Raw genomic sequence first — 20,091 nt, forward strand, 5'->3', positions numbered from 1 at the left:
CCTGTCTTAAACCATTGTCAATGGGTATTTTTTGCGTCAGTGATCCCACAGTATCCCTGATGACTTGCGCCCAGTTACCACTGTGTAATTCCTTTATTATAGTAAGTAGGTCGCTGGGTATATTTACCTTCAGTAGTGTTTCCCATAGGTATACCCGATCTACTGAATCGAAGGCTGCTCAGAAGTCAACGAAACAACAGCATAGCTTGCCATTTTGTTCCGTTGACTTCTTTGCCATAGCCACAATGCAAATCCATGGTCTATATTGGAGTGTCCCTCCCTAAATCCTCCCTGTTCTTTTGGGAAAAATTTGGAACTCCTTTACCCATGCGTTAAGTTGATTCAATACAATTTTTGAAAAAACTTTCTCTCCTATGTCTAGGAGGTTGATCAGTCTGTAATTTTGTGGTGCCTCCATGCTCCCTTTCTTATGGATTGGCCGGATTATTGCGCCCTTCCAATTAGGTGGCATTATGCCTTCTGTTAGTATTATATGGAACATCTGTGCAAAAAATCTTGCCCACCACTTTACTTCTGACTTCAATATTATTGCAGGAAGGTTGACGGGGCCTGCCGCACGAGTTAGCTTCAGTTCTCTTATTGTGTGTTCTACTTGCTTTTCATTGAACTTAGATTTAAGGTCTTCTGATATTTCTTGCCATTTTTGGGACTCTACATGATCTCTGGGAGCTCTTACCCCATACAATTCCCTTATATACTTCTCCCATGCTGCCTCACTAACTACGCATTTTAGTTCACCATCCATTGGGCCAATTGCTGCCTTTACCAATTTCCAGAATTGTCTAAGGTTTTTTTCTTCAATTGCTTCTAGCAGGTTTGACCAACACTTCTCTTTATATGACCTTTTTGCGTCATTTACCATTTTTTAAAATTCTCTTTTCAACTTGTTTATGTGATCCTGTCTCTCATGGGTGAAATTCTTTTTTTGTCTTCTTTGTGCTGCCCGTAGCTCCCTTTTTTTAGATTGGCACTCGACAGAGAACCATTTTACTCGGCTGGGTGGTTTCTCACTAATATTTTTGTCCCTTTCTAGTTCTATTCTTAAACACCGGACCACTTCCTCTAACTTTTCTATGAACCATTTCAAGTTTTTATTCTCTAAATTTTCAGGCTCAACTTTAATTTGCATCGCCTTCAGTTTTGCCTTATATTCCTCCGTAAGTCGTGTCGTCACACGCTTAGGGTACTCGACCTCCTGGGTGATCACTTTGTCTCTGGGCATTTTTCTTCCCCCAAATATTGTTAGGTGCAAAAGGTTATGGTCACCAACCTCTTTTTGTTCTAACTTAAAATCCCGTACTTGGGGGAAATTCCAGGCTTGTATAAACATGTAGTCGATTGGGCAATTCTGTGAGCCTATTTTAAAGGTCTTCCCTGCTGGACAATCTGTCTTCATTCTACCATTCAGACATTGGAGACCCCTACCTCCTAGGAAGTGTACTAATTCTGCTTCCTGTTTCGATATCTCCCCTACTGGGAAGCTAGCGGGGTTTATTCCATACACCTCTAGCAGTTCTCTATTCCAGAGGTCAGCCTTTTTTGGATTTAATTTATGGTTGAAGTCCCCCATTATTATCAGAATATCCGATGCATATTTTTCTAGTATCATGTCGACATCCTCTTTAAACAACCTCATCTCGTTCTCATACTCTACACCATTATCCAACTGCATGTATACATTCATCACAATCAACATTTTTTATTTCTTTTCCACTGTCAATAGTTCCAATCTGCTGGATTGAACCCATTTACATTTCATTTTTAACGGTGTTACTTCTCTTAGAACTTTTGTTGACACCAGTGTCATTAGTCCCCCCCGCCGGGCGGCCAAAGCTTTTTTTCGTGGCCGGGCAACTTAATTGTAGATATCCCTCGATGATTGGGGTTTCGTCGCATGTCCAGGTCTCTTGTAGGCAGGCAATGTCCACTTTATTTACTATGTCCTTTATATATTCACGCTTTAGCTCATTGCCTAGCCCATTCACATTCCATGTTAGGAGACCTAGACTTTGCGGCACCCCCTCATCCTATTCTACCTCACTCATGCCACCCTCTTCTACCACTTCCTCCGTGTAGCTCTCATTCGGGTCACCCCCTGGGCTACTACATAGAGACCAGTTATCCCATGAGGCTTCGTTTCCTGTGTTATCTATAACTATATTCAGGCAGCTACGGTTTCCTTCCTTATCTCTATATAGATTTACTTGTCTCCTCCCAAGACCTGCATGAAATTTTAAGAAGGTACTATCTGTGGGGGCTTTTACTTCCCTCTCCGGAAATATCCTTATTCCCAGATGGTTTATCTCACTAGTGGCTTTCAGGATTGTCATTTTTACCATGTCTGAGTGAAGTGACACTTTTGTTATTTCCTTACCATTTCTGTTCTCTACAAAACCAATTTGCCGGAGGCCATTTGTGCTGATCCCACAAAGGCTTCTACATTTGGCGAAGGCGGTCAAAATCTGTGCCCTATTTAGGGGGTTCATTTTTCTAACCGTATTTCCCCTTTTCCCCACCAGCATGTGATCCAAGTATACCCATTTATTATTGTCCATCACTTGTACTGTCTTGGGGGTTTCATATTTTTGTTGTCTGGCCTTTGATCTCCCTATCTGCAACCCTTTACTTCCCATTCCGGCTAGTACCTGGCCCTGTGGGCTTTCAGCTCTATGTCCACTGTTGGGTTTTCCTGAGGCTATCCTTACTCTCTGCTTCGCAGTACGAGATATTGTTGGTTTCTCGTTTACTGCCTTGATTCTCCAATTTTCCCTTAGTTCTATCTGGGTCTTTGTTGATTTAAGCTCCGATTGCATTGGTCTATTTGGTACGTAGATCGGGGCTGATGCGTTTAGGCCTGGCTGTGCCTCCCTCTCTGGATTCTTCCCTTTTCTCTTTGCTGTTAGGTTTAGGGCTCGTTTCTTTCCAACCCTATTCTTAGTTGGAGCCACTGAATACACCCCACGCCTTTTTATCAGCATTGGGCGTCTGGAGATATATACGTTATCTAGTACCTCAATGGATTCATTTGTTATTCTTTGATCTGTGGGTTGAGGTGTCCCTGCTGGGTTTACCACGGCTACCTCTACTGGTTCATTCTCTACACTTTCATCAGTGGGTGGTGCTATAACTATAGGTCTTAACATTTTTGGCATTTGGTTCTTTATCCCCGCTAATTCCTCCTCTATCTTTTTTAGGTACAGTTTCTGGGCTTTCATCACTCCATTGTTTGAAAGTGTTACTTCAAGGATTCCTTGTAGTATCTTCTGTAACATCAATATTAGGTCCACCAATGATGAGGTAGGCGTTACAGAAAGATCAGCGTCCTGTGTGTCGTTTCTGTCTGGGTTTATATGATAGCCAGTTCTTATAACGTCTTGCTCCAATAGAGTTTTTTGGGCATTTTGAGGCTGCGGGGGTTGATCTGGCGCGCCTCCCCAGATATAGCTCTGGCTCTGTCTTTCGTTTCCCCTTAGCCCTTCATTTCCTGAAGATTGTAGCGAGAACATTTTTGGAGATGATGATAGACGAGGCGCTGATATGTGCAGGTTTTGGCTCAGGAGCGTCAGGTTTATCGATATGGGGTCCTCCCTTCCTTCCTCTATGTCGGGAGGTTCTTCTTCGGGGTGTTCTCCCATATCTTTCCTTATCTGGTTTACAACTGCTGCCCCTGCCTTTTCTCCGCCCTCCACGCCATACTCCTCAACGTCTTCCACGTGATCCTGGATTATTACTGGCTCTATAGGTTTGTAATGTTTCCCTACAAAGTCCTTTATAGATTTAGACGCTGCCATATTATCTTTCTGTTTGGATGTTGTTGGAATACAATCCCTTTTAGCCTGTTGGGTGTTTTTAGTTGCCCTTTTAACTTTTCTTTTCTTGCGTCGCCCCTTGTTATTGTCCATAGTTGAGGCCTGACTTTCCTGACTCTCTTCCAATGATATTGAGCCCTTCAATATTTTACTCTTTTCTGGGCTATCTTCTTTATGCTGACTTTGCCCTCTTTTCGGTGCCATTTCTTGGTTTTTGTTGCTTAATCTGTAGTACCGTTGTTATTAGTTTCTCAATTTTAATTAAAAAATAACTTCTTTTTTTTTAAAAATACGTAAATTCTTTCACTTACCTCTGTTGTGCCTTGTGCCCACCAGCCTGCCTAGCCGCACTTGTTGTCCTCTATTATGGTGTCTTTCAGGCTTTTCCTAGACTTAATCTCCTTATACTACGCAGATACCGTGGCCGGGGTACTAAAATCACACCTTCTGTTCTTGGCTCTTTCCTCGTTCAGGAGCCTCAGGTGTTGTCTTATTATCAGTCCGGTTGCCACTTCTGCAGAGAAATATATTTTCTGCCAGGCCCCCCCCCCCTTCTGCTGTCCCGCTGTCGGCGTGCCTCTGCTACTCCCTAACAACGCCGAACTCCGTGCGGGCACCCCCTCCCGTTATGCTTCCACGTGGTGGGGGATTGGGGGGCGGCCAGATAATGACTCTTCAAGCCGGCGAGCTCGCGCTTCCGGGTTCTGCGCGCTCTGCACGGCTGAGGGGTGTCTCAGTGAATTACGCGGGTCCTAAATCCCGGGTGCCGGCTTGTAACCGGCGTCCTGCGGCGTTCTGTCGACCAACAGCCCCACACTCCGCGCTTCGTATTCTGCGCGTCCCAAGAGCCGGCGTCTTCACTTTTCCGGCTTGTTGCCGGCGTCCTGCGGCGTTCTGCAGCTCAATAGCCCTACACAACCCCACGCTCCGCGCTTTGTGTTCTGCGCGTTCCGCTTGGCTGGGGGGCCGAGAGGAGTCTCGGGGGGGGGGGGGTCTCACGGGTGTTAACAAGTGTGAGCTACCCACTGTCGGTGTCCTCAGCGTCCTCGGCGATCCGGCGTTCGCGCACTCCGATCTGCGCTCGGCTTTTCGGTCTGGCAAGGCTAGGCTAGGCGACAACAGAGCTTGGAATAGACTTCATTGGGCTGATGAATGCTCTTACACCAGATATGGTTACGCGTATGCACTGGTGGATTATTTTACCAAACAGATAAAAGTAAAGTTTGTATCCCACCCTAATATCCTATAAGTATTTACATCCTTAAACAAACCTTCTATCGGGAGGGTTCCTGAGTCTACTGGTTTGTATTAAGGGGGTCCAGTGTATTTCTCAAGAACTGCGGAACTTTCTGAAGATGAAAAGTACTGAGCATGTTAAATACACACCTTACCATCCCCAAAGCAATAGACAAGCCGAGAGGGCCAATTGCCTTATCAAGAAAACTATCCTACTACTTTAAGGGTCATTCGTGTGGAGTAAATGGGCCAACATTGTGCTCAGGGACGAATAACAAATAACAGCTGTAGGCTGTCCGCGGAGGACAAGTGCAGAGATTTTACACATGGACTCTTTATTCACATACTGCACACGTTACTCACTTTTACTGACTTCCGGCCGCACGTTTCTTCCCTACCATGCAATTTTACAGGTGAAAACATAAGCCTCGAGCCCTGCCGACGGAGGAGGAACACAGCAGCGAAGCCCGGAACATCACAATCCGGTATTGACACTATAAAGCACAAAGAAATGTGGTGTGGTGGGGGATGCAGCAAGGAGACTGAGCATGCGCAGACGAGAGATACGGCTGCCCATGCGTGAAAAGATTTTATTCGTCTGCGCATGCTCGCTTGACAGATGGCACGCTCACCATGCGCAGTGGGGAGACACTCACTCGAGCTGTAGACGAGAGACCTTGTTCCACAGCACATGCTCGAAACGAAGACACTGCTTATCTGCGCATGCTGAAAGTAGAGACAGTGACGGACGCATGCGCGCCGCGAAGTCGCCGCTCTCGTCGACATGCGCAGTAGAGCCGCTGTCGCAGATCCATGCACTGACCTTTGTACGGACAACTTCGGAGAACGCTTCCTGGACTCCAAAGGTACTGGCTCGTTTTAAAGCTTAACCTCGTGATATGACGCTGACACCAAAACTGTGCAACTACCTTGGGGCAAAAACAATGTCTTAAAGTGGCCTTCCACGGTGGAGAAAAGAATCCGTTCACAAGAACGTGGCGTAACGGCCAGAGCTGCCAACTGGGGATCCGGGTTTGAGTCTCGGTGTCGGATCAACACTGTGATTTTAGGCAAATCACTTAATCTCCCCGTGTCTTATTAACCCCCTGAAAAAAATGATTTGCCCTTGTGTAATTGAAGTGGTGCTCGTGTAAAGCGCTCCAATCACTTTTTGTCGTGTTCACGCTATAAAACTGCATAAAGAGACAAATCCTGCATCACCGGATGGCCCCTTTAATTGACAGAGCTCATTGGAGCGAGCACGAAGGCGGATCTGATCCAAACTGAAGTTTATCCTGAGATCAACCAGGCTCCCAGCGGTGCAGCCACGACTTGCTCAGTACAGCTCCTGCTCCAAAGGTACACTCCTGCATTCTTTAAAATCTCCCCTCACACAATTCCTGAACGTACACGAGTAAGACGAGAATTAAGAGCGGCGCACAGCTAGCCAGAATTAGCACTTGCTATTAACAACACTACACACCAACATAAATAAAACATGCATTGGCATAGCCAATAGGTCTCGCCTTTGGGACCTTAGAAGTGTTTAGCCATGCAACAGTTGATGTTGTTGCACCAAGGATATTGTGCTGCATAACCAAATACTTATAAGGTCTCAAAAGCGAGACATATTGGCTATGCCAATGCTTATTTTGGCTGTGTGTGGGCCTGTTTATGGTCTGTTGAACTGGTTCTTTCTGTTGATATCGCTGATATGAAAACCAGCATTGCCTACAACAAGCTGAAATCCATGCACTCCTCCATACCTTGTAAAACACTTAAGCATGTCTGTAAACTTTCAAAACTGCCCAAATTCGCATCTAAAGGCCCCTTTTATAGCTTTCTAATTCACTGATGGGGCACCTTTATTGGGTGTCGGGTCTCTCTTCTGTCCCAGTCTGACCCTGGGTCCACCCACTGGATTGGAACAGCTGCACTCACCTTGTTCTTTCATGCGCTTCATACCTGCTGCACTTCTCAGCGCTCCGAAGTTAAAAGACAGGAACCAGCGCTTTAGAAAAAACCTACATTATTAAAGCTTTCTTTTTTATATTTTATTGTTAGCAGGATCCGTTTTAGGTCTTGCCTATGCAGCGTGCATGAGCTGCATATGAGGACCTTTAGCCATTGCTCTGCTCTTTTTGGAAGCACATACTTGTGTTTGTGGCAGCATCCACCTTGCGGGAGCAAGCAGGGGCGCGCCACAAGCACAAGTATGTGCTTCCAAAAAGAGCAGACTGCGTGAGCACGCACCACTGCCGGGCTTGTTTTAAACAGCGGCGCGCGCAGAGGCCATTTGTTTCAGTTTGTTTTGTCTGGTTAACTGCACTTTCCACAAGATTAGATGGACATTCTAAAGGAATCCTAACATCCATCCACCAAGTCTTTCTAAGCACTTAAATGGAAGTGGCATCCGGTGCATTCAGAATAACTGCAATCCTATCAGATGTCAAGAACACGCTGTACTTCCTTATCTCTTTACTTGGCTTGATCAGGGCTGCACTTTTTTCAGTTAAGAATTGTCTTGTAGTCATTACTGCTTATGGATCATGTTGTTCACAAACTTCTGGTGAGCAAGATATGTTCTACGCTTTTAAGAAAACATTCCCACATGGAGCTTAATGTCATCCTCTCTAAGGGTACGTTTTCTGAGGGGCGCATGGAGCTGCATGTATTAAGCTTCTCCCACCAGCACCTCCCTTCTCATCTTGCGCTAGCCTTGTCCTTGCAATACTTTCTTGCTCGTCGCAGAGCTGCGCACGCACACCATTGGCTGCTTTGGTAATGGCGCTGGCTCCTTCTTTTTTATGTTCCACTATGGCGAACGCACAGACCTCTCGCAGGATGCTGCCCTTGTTTAACATGCAGTTTGCTGGAAGTACAGGTACGTGATCGTGATTTTGAAGTACAGTTACGTGATTATGAAGTACAGTTATGTTGAAATATAGATTTAATAGCTGTGTAACTTCCCTGCAGCCCGATTAATGGGTGCACTGAAATATAAATGGCATGCACGCATACATACACACAAGTACAGGCGTAACAAGCAAAACAAAGGCACGGAATCTTAAAATAGAGGGTTCCACTTTGAAATGCTGGCATTGTTCACGAGCCAGCCTCAACGCTTGAAAGAGAGGTCTAGTCTGCTTGTGTACTTGCCTCTCTCTATGATTCCAGGCATTTGTTTCCTCTCTGTTCCGTTTCCAGCGTGTTCAAAAGGAGTGTGTTAAAGGCACTCTGACAGTCGAGGGAAAGCTCGGTGATGCCAGGCCTCAAGTGCCTCCCTCGGCCTGACCTTGAGGAAAAACCATTAAACTGTTCTGCGGAAAGCTCGGCATGTGAGTTTTGTTAGACCGGGTCACGGCTCACCTGAGGCTGGGGATGGGGAATTCGCTGTCTTTTGAAAAAATATGACAAATACTCTTCAAAATTCAATGCAGTATACTTGTTTAACACACAGAAGCCTTTCACCTTAGTTTATATCAATTTTATCTCCTCCTTTAGAGATATTTATTATAAATAATAATTTTTAAGCATATACCTAATAACATTCCTGCCCCTGAAGTCAATGCCATTAGTTGACTAAGAGGGAAGTCAGCTGTCCTGTATTAACTATGTATAGCCTACATTTGCATCATGCACAGAGCAACATTATACTCTATTAAAACAAATACAAACATATTTTGTTCAGTGCACATCATGATTTAATGTACTTGAAGGTGCTCCTTTTATGTGATAATGGAGGAAAATGGTGGCTCAGTGAGATAAAATAATTGCATAGCATCACAAAGCTTTCAAGCAGGGCAGCTGGGATCTATCACAGATTTTCATATTTCTCATTGTGCAGTTTATCCTCTAGATGGGTATTTTTTCTTTTTATGCTACACATTCTGCTTCTTGCTTTTCTGTAAGCTTTACTACAATTTACATGGTCCTCTAGCTTTTTCTGAAGCTCAACAGCCTTTAGAGTTCTTGGATTCTGCTTTGCCAATAAGTCAATGTTGTCGTTGATTTTGGTTGTGCGTCAAATTGTTTAGAGGTCAGCAATATTGTTTAGAGTTCAATCAAGATGAGTACATTGTTTTCCTGATTTACGGTGTCTACATAGGGTAGTGGCTGGAAGGATACTTTTGTGGATGAGTTTGGAGCAATATGTTCACAGCTGTTTGTTCCCAAGAACTTTGCCATTTATTTAATTCGGTTTGGATGGTGGTTAATTTCAGATCATTTTAAGTTTTGTATCCTTGCCAAATATGTTCCAATTGTGTGTGTTTATGTGTGTGCGTATGTTTGTGTGTGTGTGTGTGTGTGTGTGTGTGTATGTGTTTTGGGGCATAGTCCTTGGCTCTTATTCCAGTGAACAAGCCCAACTTCTTCTAGGGATTCTTTCACAATTGCTTGCACTCAGTCTTACTCATCACCCATTTTCACTCTGTCTCATTCACTACAATCACTTACTCTCAGTTGCACTTGCACTCAGGTTAACTCACTCTGACTCTCTCACTTTCAGTCAGCCTCACTGACTCACACTGTCTCTGAATCTGACGATGACAGATTATGTTGAATTGCAGCACGAGGCACGCAGCATAGCCAATACGTCTTGCTTTTGGGACCTTATAAGTATTTAGCTATGCAGCACATTATTCTTGGTGCAACAACATCAACTGTTGCATGGCTAAACACGTATAAGGTCCCAAAGGTGAGACCTATTGGCTATGCCAATGCTTGTTATTGATAACCGTTAAATCTTTTCACATTACCCTTTTTGTGTTGTACACTTTTAGAAAAATAGCAAGTATTTTTACAAGAGTGATGCCGTTGTTCTGATGACGAGTCATGTCGGCGCTTGAGCCATCAGTTTAATTCACTCAAATGATAGCGCTGTGCGCGGGAGCACTCGCAGCGCTGAATTTGAAAACCCACAATGTTGTAAGCGTGAGATGGACAGTGAGACGGTACAGTAATGCTACTGACCGGATACATGATATATTCATATTACATACTCAGTGATAATAGCTCTGAAGTTATCATCTAGCGCCTTATTTAGAGTTTGAAGGCTGGACATGTATGTCAAGAACATGGTGGGTGTTCCCTCTGCCGTATGGGTGTGTTGTCGCCCATGGCACTGACGAATCAAAGGGCGGTACAACCCGTCACGTACATGGGGGGTCCCTCCGCCATACATGTGAATTGCTTACCATTGTACTTGTCAATCAGAGGGTGATATACTTCGTCACATTGATGGGGGGCGCCTCCGCCGTACATGTGTGTTGTCGCCCATGGCAGGATTGATTTCCGTAACATTTTAGTGGTTTATAGTCCTCCAACCTTTAAATAAGAGTGACCCTAAATTGTGCCATACATATCTGTATTTTGTGCTGAATTTCATTAAAGGTTGACCCTGTTAATGAATCTGCTCGGAACGTTTTTTACAGAGTTGGCGTGCCATCTGTTGGGGTGTTTTATTGCCTGCAGATTTATGGCGTGGCGTCTTTTATTATAAAATTATTTTTTAGGACCCTGGAAACAAATATGTTGTGACCAGAGGCCTGCATACTGTTGGATGAGATAATCAACAGGAGGGTTTGGTTTATATGGGAGTCATGCTGCGGGTAATCCGTTAGCAGCGCTTTGTCATTGTACTAAGAAGGCTGCCTCCAAGCCCGACAGTTGTTTCTGTTTGGTGTGAAAGAGACAGAGATGAAGCTAACAGAAGCACAAGTGACCTTTTGGAATCGGTCAGCTCTTTTCTAGCACTTGTGCTTGTGGCGGCATCCACCTTGCAGGAGAGTTCAAGTTCAAGTTCTGGCATTTATAGAGCGCACTACTCACCCAGAGGGTCTCAAGGCGCTTGGGGGAGGGGTTCATTGTTTGTCGAAAAGCCAGGTTTTAAGTTCTTTTCTGAAGGAGATGTGGTTCTGGTTAAGGCGGAGGTGAGTGGGGAGTGAGTTCCATGTCTTGGCCGCCAGGAAGGAGAAGGATCTGCCACCCATGGTGGATTTCCGGATGAGCGGGACTGCGGCGAGGGCATGATTGGACGATCTAAGATGACGGGTGGGTTTGTAGAAGGACAGTCGAGTGTTGAGGCATTCGGGTCCTAGATTGTAGAGGGCTTTGTGTGCGTGGGTGAGAAGGCGGAAGGTAATTCTTTTGTTAACGGGGAGCCAGTGGAGGTCTTTTAGATGTCTGGAGATGTGATCTTGGCGCGGGATATCTAATATGAGTCTCGCTGACGCGTTTTGGATGCGCTGGAGTTTTTTCTGTAATTTTGCTGTGATTCCAGCGTAGAGTGTGTTACCATCATCAAGTCTCCTCGTGACCAGTGCGTGGGTGACGGTCTTTCTTGTCTCGAGAGGGATCCAGCGGAAGATCTTTTTGAGAATGCGAAGTACGTTGAAGCAGGATGATGAGACGGCGTTGACTTGTCTGGACATCGAGAGAGAGGAGTCTAGGATGAAGCCAAGGTTACGTGCATGGTCTGTGGGTGTGGGTGCTGCGCCTAGCGCGGAAGGCCACCAGGAGTCGTCCCAAGCTGAAGGGGAAGAGCCTAGGATGAGTACCTCCGTTTTGTCTGAGTTGAGTCTAAGGCGGCTGTGTTTCATCCTTTCAGCTACTTCTTTCATGCCTTCGTGAAGATTGGTTTTGGCGGTGTTGGGGTCTTTGGTGAGGGAGAGGATTAGCTGAGTGTCGTCGGCGTAAGAGATGATGTTGAGGTTGTGTTGACGCGCGATGGAGGCGAGAGGACTCATGTAGACGTTGAAGAGGGTGGGACTAAGTGAGGATCCTTGAGGTACTCCGCAGATGACTTCGGTGGCCTCTGAGTAGAATGGGGGAAGTCGGACTCTTTGAGTCCTCCCAGCGAGGAATGAGATGATCCAGTCCAAGGCTTTTCCTTGAATGCCGATGTTGCTGAGACGATGTATAAGGGTGTTGTGGCAGACTGTGTCGAAAGCGTTGGAAAGGTCGAGCAGGATGAGGGCCACTGTTTCACCGTTGTCCAGGAGTGCTCGGATGTCGTCGGTCGCTGCAATGAGGGCGGTTTCGGTGCTGTGTTTGGCTCGGAATCCAGATTGAGAAGAATCAAGGTAGTTGTTGGATTCAAGGAAGGCGGCGAGCTGGCTGTTGACAGCTTTCTCGATGACTTTGGCCGGGAATGGGAGGAGGGAAATGGGTCGGTAGTTTTTAAGTTCAGAGGGGTCTGCTGTGGGTTTCTTCAGAAGGGCGCTGAGTTCGGCGTGTTTCCAGCTTTCTGGAAAGGTGGCAGAGTTGAACGGGAAGTTGATGACATCGCGGAGATGGGTTGCGATGATGGAGTCCGCATTGTTGAAGATGTGGTGGGGACAGGGGTCCGTGGGCGAGCCAGAGTGGATTGAATTCATGAGGCGAATGGTGTCTTCAGTGGTGATTGGGTTCCAGGCGCTGAGGTTGTTAGTTGGCGGGGTAGGATCAGAGGGGGGTGGGGAGGGTTGAACGCTGGGAGAAATCTCGAAGCTGTTGTGGATGTCGGCGATTTTGTTGTAGAAGAAGGAGGATAATGCGTTGCAAAGGTCTTGGGAGGGAGTGATGTCGTTGGACGCTGCGGTGGGGTTGGTGAATTCTTTGACGATGTTAAAGAGTTCCTTGCTGTTATGAGTGTTGTTGTCGAGCCGATCCTTGAATGCTGATTTCTTAGCGGATCGAATCAGTTGATGGTGCTTGCGGGTGGCTGACTTGAGGGAGGCCATGTTGTCCGAGGTTGGGATTTTTCTCCAAATTTTCTCCAGAGTGCGGCATAGTTTTTTGGATTTTTTAAGGTCATCATTGAACCAGGGAGCCTTTTTACTGGTTGAATTGATCTGGTGCTTTTTCAGGGGTGCTAATTCGTCTGCACTGTGGGTGATCCATTGCTTGAGTTTGGTGGCCGCTTGGTTTGGGTCCAATGAGAGGGTGGGGGGTTTTGGTTGAGTGATGTGAGGAGTTGGTCGGAGGTGATTTTGTTCCAGTTTCTCCGAGGGATAGGTTGAGGGCGATTGTGGGTTAGGGAGGTTTTGTAGCTGAAGTGAACGCAGCTGTGGTCCGTCCAGTGGAGAACTGTGGTGCGATCAAAGGAGATGTGCTTGCTGGATGTGAAGATAGGGTCGAGCGTGTGTCCGGCTATATGGGTGGGGGTGTCCACAAGTTGTTTGAGTCCTAGATTGGCCAGGTTGTCTAAAAGGGTGGTGGTGTTGCTGTCGTGTTTGTTTTCGAGGTGGTAGTTGAGGTCTCCTAGAAGAATGTAGTTCTCGGAGGCTAGGGCGTGTGGGCTGACGAAGTCTGTGATGTTAGCGCTGAATTGGGTGCGGGTGCCTGGAGGCCTGTAGATGAGGGTGCCCCTCAGTGTGGTCCTGGGGTCGGTGTGGATCTGAAAGTGTAGATGTTCGGCGGATGCAAGATTGTCATCGGAGCTGGTTGTGATTTTGATGGTGTTCCTGCGGATGATGGCGATGCCTCCTCCTGTTTGATTGGTGCGGTCTTTGCGGATAATCTTGTACGTGTCCGGTATGGCTATGGCAATGTCTGGGGATGATGATGTGTTCATCCATGTTTCAGTAAGGAAGGCGATGTCAGGTGACGCTGTGTCGATTAGGTCCCAGAGTTCAGTAGCGTGTCTGTGGACTGAACGGGTGTTGAGCAGGATGCACTTTAGGCGGTTTGGGTCGGAGTTGTGTTTGGCCAACGTGGAATTGGTGAGGGTCTTAAAGCAGTTAAATTTGCAGGAGAGGCTGGCGAAAGGGCCGTGAGTACGCCCTGGAGTGGCTTTGCAGCAGAGTGGAGTACGTCCGGGATTGAGTGCGAGGAGAGTAGCGGCATCATATCTGATTCTGGGGGGTTGGGAGCAGCGGGGGCCAGGGGGACAGGCGATAGGCACGGTCCAGGCGCAGACGGGCTTACCTTTGGCGCACCTTCGGCGCGGCCGCAGCGCGTGGACGCTGCGCGTACGTCCATTCGTCATAAATGGAGTGTGGAGGGGGGTGGGGCGAGGGGGGTGTCAGCAGGGAGGCGGGAGCAGGGTGGAGAGGCGGGGCTGGGAGGCAACACAAATCAACAAAATGGCAGCGACCCCAAAGCCAAACAGGACGAGGCTGGGATATTAAAATTTGGACAGAGAGGAAGCGTCGCAATAGCCAGCAAAAACAATTTATACAGTCACAGGCAGCAATGCACAGACAGAATCAAATACAGTTAATTAGTGCGCCGCTCAGCGTCTACAATCGCGCTACGATGCAATGCTAATGAGGCACAAATGAATGAATTAATGCAGGGGTCAATGCGAGCTAAGGGCAGTGCTTTAAAATTCTTTTTTCAGTCTGGCAATGTGGCGATACGATACCAGCATGGGAGCAAGGGAGCAATCGCTTCTGAAGAGTTTCAGGACGGTCACAGCGCTAGTGGCCGAGGGAAGAGGCTATCCTTTCTGTGGCAGGGGGGTGTCAGCAGGGAGGCGGGAGCGGGGTGGAGAGGCGGTGCTGGGAGGCAACAACAATCAACAAAATGGCAGCGACCCCAAAGCCAAACAGGACGAGGCTGGGATATTAAAATTTGGACAGAGAGGAAGCGTCGCAATAGCCAGCAAAAACAATTTATACAGTCACAGGCAGCAATGCACAGACAGAATCAAATACAGTTAATTAGTGCGCCGCTCAGCGTCTACAATCGCGCTACGATGCAATGCTAATGAGGCACAAATGAATGAATTAATGCAGGGGTCAATGCGAGCAAAGGGCAGTGCTTTAAAATTCTTTTTTCAGTCTGGCAATGTGGCGATACGATACCAGCATGGGAGCAAGGGAGCAACCGCTTCTGAAGGGCAGACGCGCGCGTGGCCACGCTAATGAGAAACAGATGGCCCCTGTGCATCGCTCCTCGCTCCTGCAAGGTGGATGTCGCCACAAGCACGAATGCTTGAAAAAGAGCTGGCCGATTCCAAAATGCCAGCTCACAGAGAGCATCGCATGCGCGCTGCCTAGGCGAGACCTAAAAATGGGTGACAAACAGGGGAGATTCTTTTCAAGTTTGGTATTTTGTGGTGGTAACATGGCATGCAGTATAGATGACTTAAATTGCCTTCGGATGAGTGTTGCTAACAAGAAAACGTATCCCTCCGTGCTGAGTTCCACCTCTTTTAACTCCAGTATATGTGATAAAAAACCTCCAGAATATGTGATGGATTTAACAAATTTAGCGAGGCAGGCACTGAAAAAACTAGGACTGTCCCAGGAAATCAGCGTTGTCATGTCACTCTAACCAAAGGCCACACTATGGTAACATTCTGAACTCACCTGGCTATAGTTCATTCTCTCTCTCCAGGGCAGTCCCTGCTCTCCCTTTTCCCCAGAGAGTTTGTTCTCCCTACACTGGACTGCCTATTTTGAGTGTAAACAAAGTAGTAGGTGTGATAAGCAATTCACATCATGAAAATGAATTATTTTGCGACCAATAGAATCTTGAAAGCCCCACACAAGTGTATTGCACAGCACCACTCATCTCCTCCATGGAGATCTCATTCTGTTCCTTTGCCCCAGATCTGGACCCTGCACTGTCATATGCAAGAGCCTGGTGGCTCAGCCTCTGCCATGTCCTGGTCTTGGTTATGATGTTCCACTTATACAGCCCATGTAGGGCATCGATAAGTGTTACTTGATCGTAAATTCAGTTGTACCAAAGCCTGGTACCCAGCCTTGAGTAATATCTTTTGCAAAACTACCTCAAACTGGACCCTGCTCCAAGGAGATCTGTCCTCAGGCATCAACAGCACATCACTCCCAGCTGGCCAGATGTCAATTTAAGCTCTTAGTAAGCAAACTGGCAATATTGTGCACAACTGTCTTTCAGTTACATGTGCACTATACAAAAAAATATACATATATATGCTAGAAGTGTGATTAAATATCGATTGGGGTTGCTTCCATGTGCTCCGCACCTTTCACACTGGCAAAGGGTCCATGCAGGGACAGTTTGCCATTTATGTGGCACGTCCACGGATCATCTGCTGCACCTCCTATGCACTTGTAAGGAAATCTCGAATGGATGGAGGCAGCTCCTAAAAGTTTATTTTAATCATAGAAGGATTCATACTCGTAGAGGGGCCGTGCTGGTCTGCTTTCAACAAGCTGAACTGAAGACTAGTACCATTCTTGACACTGGTGGCTAAAAAGATGCCAGATTGCTGAGGTAGGGTTTCCGGCCCAAAACAACTCAAAGCTGACTCAATGCATTCTGCAGACACTTCTTAAATGTAAGCAACATTTTACTTTTTATGCATGGCTTCACTGTATGTTAACGTCAAATTAACCTCTAACGCAAAGGGGCTACCACCAGGGGCTATCCCTTGAATGCTGCACAATTTTATACCAAGACACATCCTAAGAGCTTACATTATATTCTTTAAAGGACGTCTGCCTGCTCACACATTATTTTATCACTTTGTAAGGATTTTAATGCTTTGCTTCTCTTATGCAATGGTTTTAACTAACCATGCTAATATATTTTGACTTGATTACTGACACAAGAATCACTGACACCACTGTGAATAAAGTGGAATGCAAAAGTCTGGGGCTTCTAGGAGTGTCAGCTGCGAGGATGGCACCAATGGATATCAATCATGGATTGGAACAGTGCCCAATAAGCACCTAGATTCTATACAGGAGGACAGGTCATATACAGAGGAGTAATAAGTGTATTCGCTCTTGGAGGCAAGGCGAGCCCTTCATGCATCAACGAGGCCATTTAGCTGAATTACATGTTGCAGAGCCTCACCTGCCTTTCCTAGATGTCTGCAGGTTTCAGACAGTCTATCGAAATAAGGGTATAATGTCACATTGAAGTTGCCCCCTCAGAGGATGGACCAGTCTTTATACTTCGCACACTTAATCATGACCTCATCAAAAAATGTTGGTGTGTCTAGGTTTGGACCATACATGTTGATCAAGAGTATTGGGTGGGTTTCGAGTGGGCCACCCACCACCACTATCTGGCTGCTGGTTTCGGCTATGTATTCTGTGAGTCTGAACAAATGTGACCACCCCTCGGGAGTAGGTCAAGGATGAGGAAAAATGCCAACAGATTCCTAAGGGGATGCAAATGCAAGATTATCTGATGGTGACAATTGAGTCCCTTAGAGTAGAGCAGTGTCCGTCCTGTGCCTGTCAAGGTAAGCTAGTACCTATCAGACCTTACTGGGTTGTTCAATCCTCAGATATTCCAGCTAAGCCATTGTAACAAGCGGGCTGGAAGTATGGAATGTTGAAATGGCAGGTCTTAAAGGAGCTTCGTTTAGTAGACAAAGTCAAGCTAAAGAACATGTTTATGCTGTCACTGCAATGTTCAGATAAAAAAACAAATCAAATCACAAAAGGAGAGTGGGAGTGTATGCCACCACACGCTTTTAAACCCTCACTAAGTGGATACCCTCCATCCAGTCTCGGAAGGGACAATGTCCTCTGCAGTCACACAGGCATTAGAAGGTACTCTGTGCAGGGGCACCTATCATTCGTCCTCACCAAGCCGCAGTTGCGCGGCGATAAGACCAGGTAGGATTCACTCTGGTCTTTCTAGTGCATGGTTTTAACTTTTTACTGAATCGGAGGAGGGTTTAGATTAAGGACAGGAAGAAATTGTGCTCTAGCAAGTACGCCAAGGAGTCTAGGATGTGGACAAATGAGCACGGTGCTACCAGGTCAGGGGAAACAAACCCAAACGAAACAACCCCTGCGAGTGTGTAGGTCAAGAACCACACAGTAAATATAGAACCAGGTCCTGTGCACACGAATAGAGTTGAAGGTTTTAGTGTGAAAACCAAATTAAACAACTTTTCTTGCAGAAATCATGAAGGTCACATCAGGCGTATCTTAATGAGGATTTTTATATCAATCCAGAAAGAAAAACCAGCCGACACGTGTTTCGTCACAACGTGGTACAATTGTGACTCTTTAGGGCTGGGAAGGTCACAAAGCATAAAATAAAATATAAAACAAACGAAGCCTCTCTGTGGTGCATGAAACAAAAACAAACATTAAGGGTTGTGGAAATAGGAGACACCTCTGATCACTTGGAAACCCTATGGTGTGGAAACTAAAAAAAACGTGACTTCACTGCACACAATGAGAAGAGTCTCGTGACTCAAAACGTGTATATGTGGTGACGTAGAAAGGAAAAAATTGTACCAAAAGGAGCGCAACATTAATCTAATCTTAAATGAAAACAGGCCTAATAACGGAGAAAGGATTACGCAGCATATATCCCAACAATGTGAAAATGTGTGTAACACTTGTGGGTGTGTAAAATGGTGACACAAGATTAATTAAACAGAATGCGGCGTATCAGCACAATACAAGTTAAATTAAATTAAATGTGGTGTGTCGGCACAATACAAGATAAATGTGGCATGCTCTACGAGTCCTCACCAAAAAAGTTTTAAACACAGCACCTATAATGGTAGAAAGGTTGGCAAGTGAAAGAATACAAGAATCTGAAAGCAAAATGGTAGAAAAACCGTCCAGGAGCACCGAAAATAACAGTCGTATCTAAAATCAGCACGGTTCAATAACTAAGGAGAAGATAGTAATGCGTACATGCACACGAGCCCCAAGGCAATAGAAAGTGCTCAATCTACCTGTAATGTGGCAAAACTGGCATGAAAGTCTACGGGGAAAAAAAGTAAAAGCGCATCCATTTAGCGATCCAGCAAAACGGTAGAATGGTGATTTCTCAGTACAACAGTGCTTATGAAGGGAGAAGGTACAAGAACTAACCGCAGTACCGGTGATAATTCTGACCTGGTAGCGACACATGTTAATCGATAGAACAGTCGGGAAGGTTACAGGTGGTCCTTCCCCGGTGTCTCATTAATTAATGAGACACGAGCGAACGGACGTGTCAGTCCGCATAAAGGGAGAACTGTGAGAATGGAAATAAATTAGATAGCAACCCAAAATGTTGGGTATTGTGGGGGCAGCTATGGAGTGCACGGAGAGGGCTTACTTATGCTCCCTGGTTCCAGCCTGTAGTGTTCGCGTCTAATTTCCTGTGTAGTGGAAATAGACGAGGGAAGCGGATGCATTTGAAACAAAATTGCAGAGGAAAACTAGGAAGTGAGAGCGTAGTCCGATGACAAACCGGAAGTGAGTATTCTCGGTCTAGGTGTAGAGCCTAAAAAGGGTATGCTGGAAGGAGTGAAACTGTGCACAAAATGCGGTAAAAAACGCAGAGATGCGCAAGTGTCTAAAAAAATGTTTTTGTTCCAAATTTTGAGGCCTGGAATTAATGAAGGGAGTACAGAGATTTCAGACGTAGACAAATGCAGCTGCATAATCAAGGAAGGTTTAATGATATATTAGAAAGGATAACGTGAAATTAATGAGAAACATCACAATATGTCAGATTGTGAGTAAAAAACAGGAGAGGCAGGTAAATGGACAGAGTACATAATTAATAAAACGACAAGAGGCGGCAGGCACCATAAGGGCACAATAATAATCCTAAAGTTAACAGCATATCATGTTTCGGAATGCCAGTTCAAGTTCAGGTCATAATATCTGACGTGAAAGACAAATATATGCAACCCAAAAGAAACACTAAAACAGGCCGAGTTCGGCCGTGTTTGATCAATGGTAACAAGCATTATTTCTAACACACATCTCAGTGACAACGGACATTCGGGCCGTGTTTGATCGAAGATACCTGCATTAAAACAAATATATCAGTGACAATGTACATTTTGTATACTCAGTGATGCATGTTAATCTTTTGCAACAAATATAGAGGGCGACATTTCAGAAGATCCAGTCATAGGTGAAAGATTAGGACCCTAGAAAGCATTGAAGTTCATGGTCGATATTAAGACCATGCTTAACTGAATGAAGACGCATTATCCAAGTAGCCTCGAGTCGTCTGAGTCTCAGTTCGCGATTGCCACTCCTGACACTTGGTTCAGTCACATGAATTAAAAAAAAGTCAATCTTTTGTGCGGCCCTTGTGTTGCACACACTGCTATATGCAGGGACATAGG

General features: G+C 45.8%; 1 protein-coding gene and 1 pseudogene across 2 annotated transcripts in view; both read left to right on the top strand.

Moving 5' to 3' along the window:
• Positions 1–5,853: 5,853 nt before the first annotated feature.
• LOC147700325 (uncharacterized) overlaps positions 5,854–20,091 on the top strand; it is a 143,136-nt gene continuing 128,898 nt past the window's right edge. Inside the window, 1 exon segment of the mRNA XM_086936305.1 lies at positions 5,854–5,932. The gene's annotated coding sequence lies outside the window, so the exon portion shown is untranslated.
• The window catches only part of LOC147700326 (uncharacterized), a 75,634-nt pseudogene continuing 61,416 nt past the window's right edge, over positions 5,874–20,091 (top strand). The window contains exon 1 of the transcript XR_015299403.1: positions 5,874–5,932. The product of XR_015299403.1 is annotated as an uncharacterized LOC147700326 (transcript). The remainder of the gene's footprint in view (positions 5,933–20,091) is intronic.

The sequence above is a fragment of the Lissotriton vulgaris genome, chromosome 8 (genome assembly GCF_964263255.1).
Source record: "Lissotriton vulgaris chromosome 8, aLisVul1.2, whole genome shotgun sequence".
Lineage (NCBI taxonomy): Eukaryota > Metazoa > Chordata > Amphibia > Caudata > Salamandridae > Lissotriton > Lissotriton vulgaris.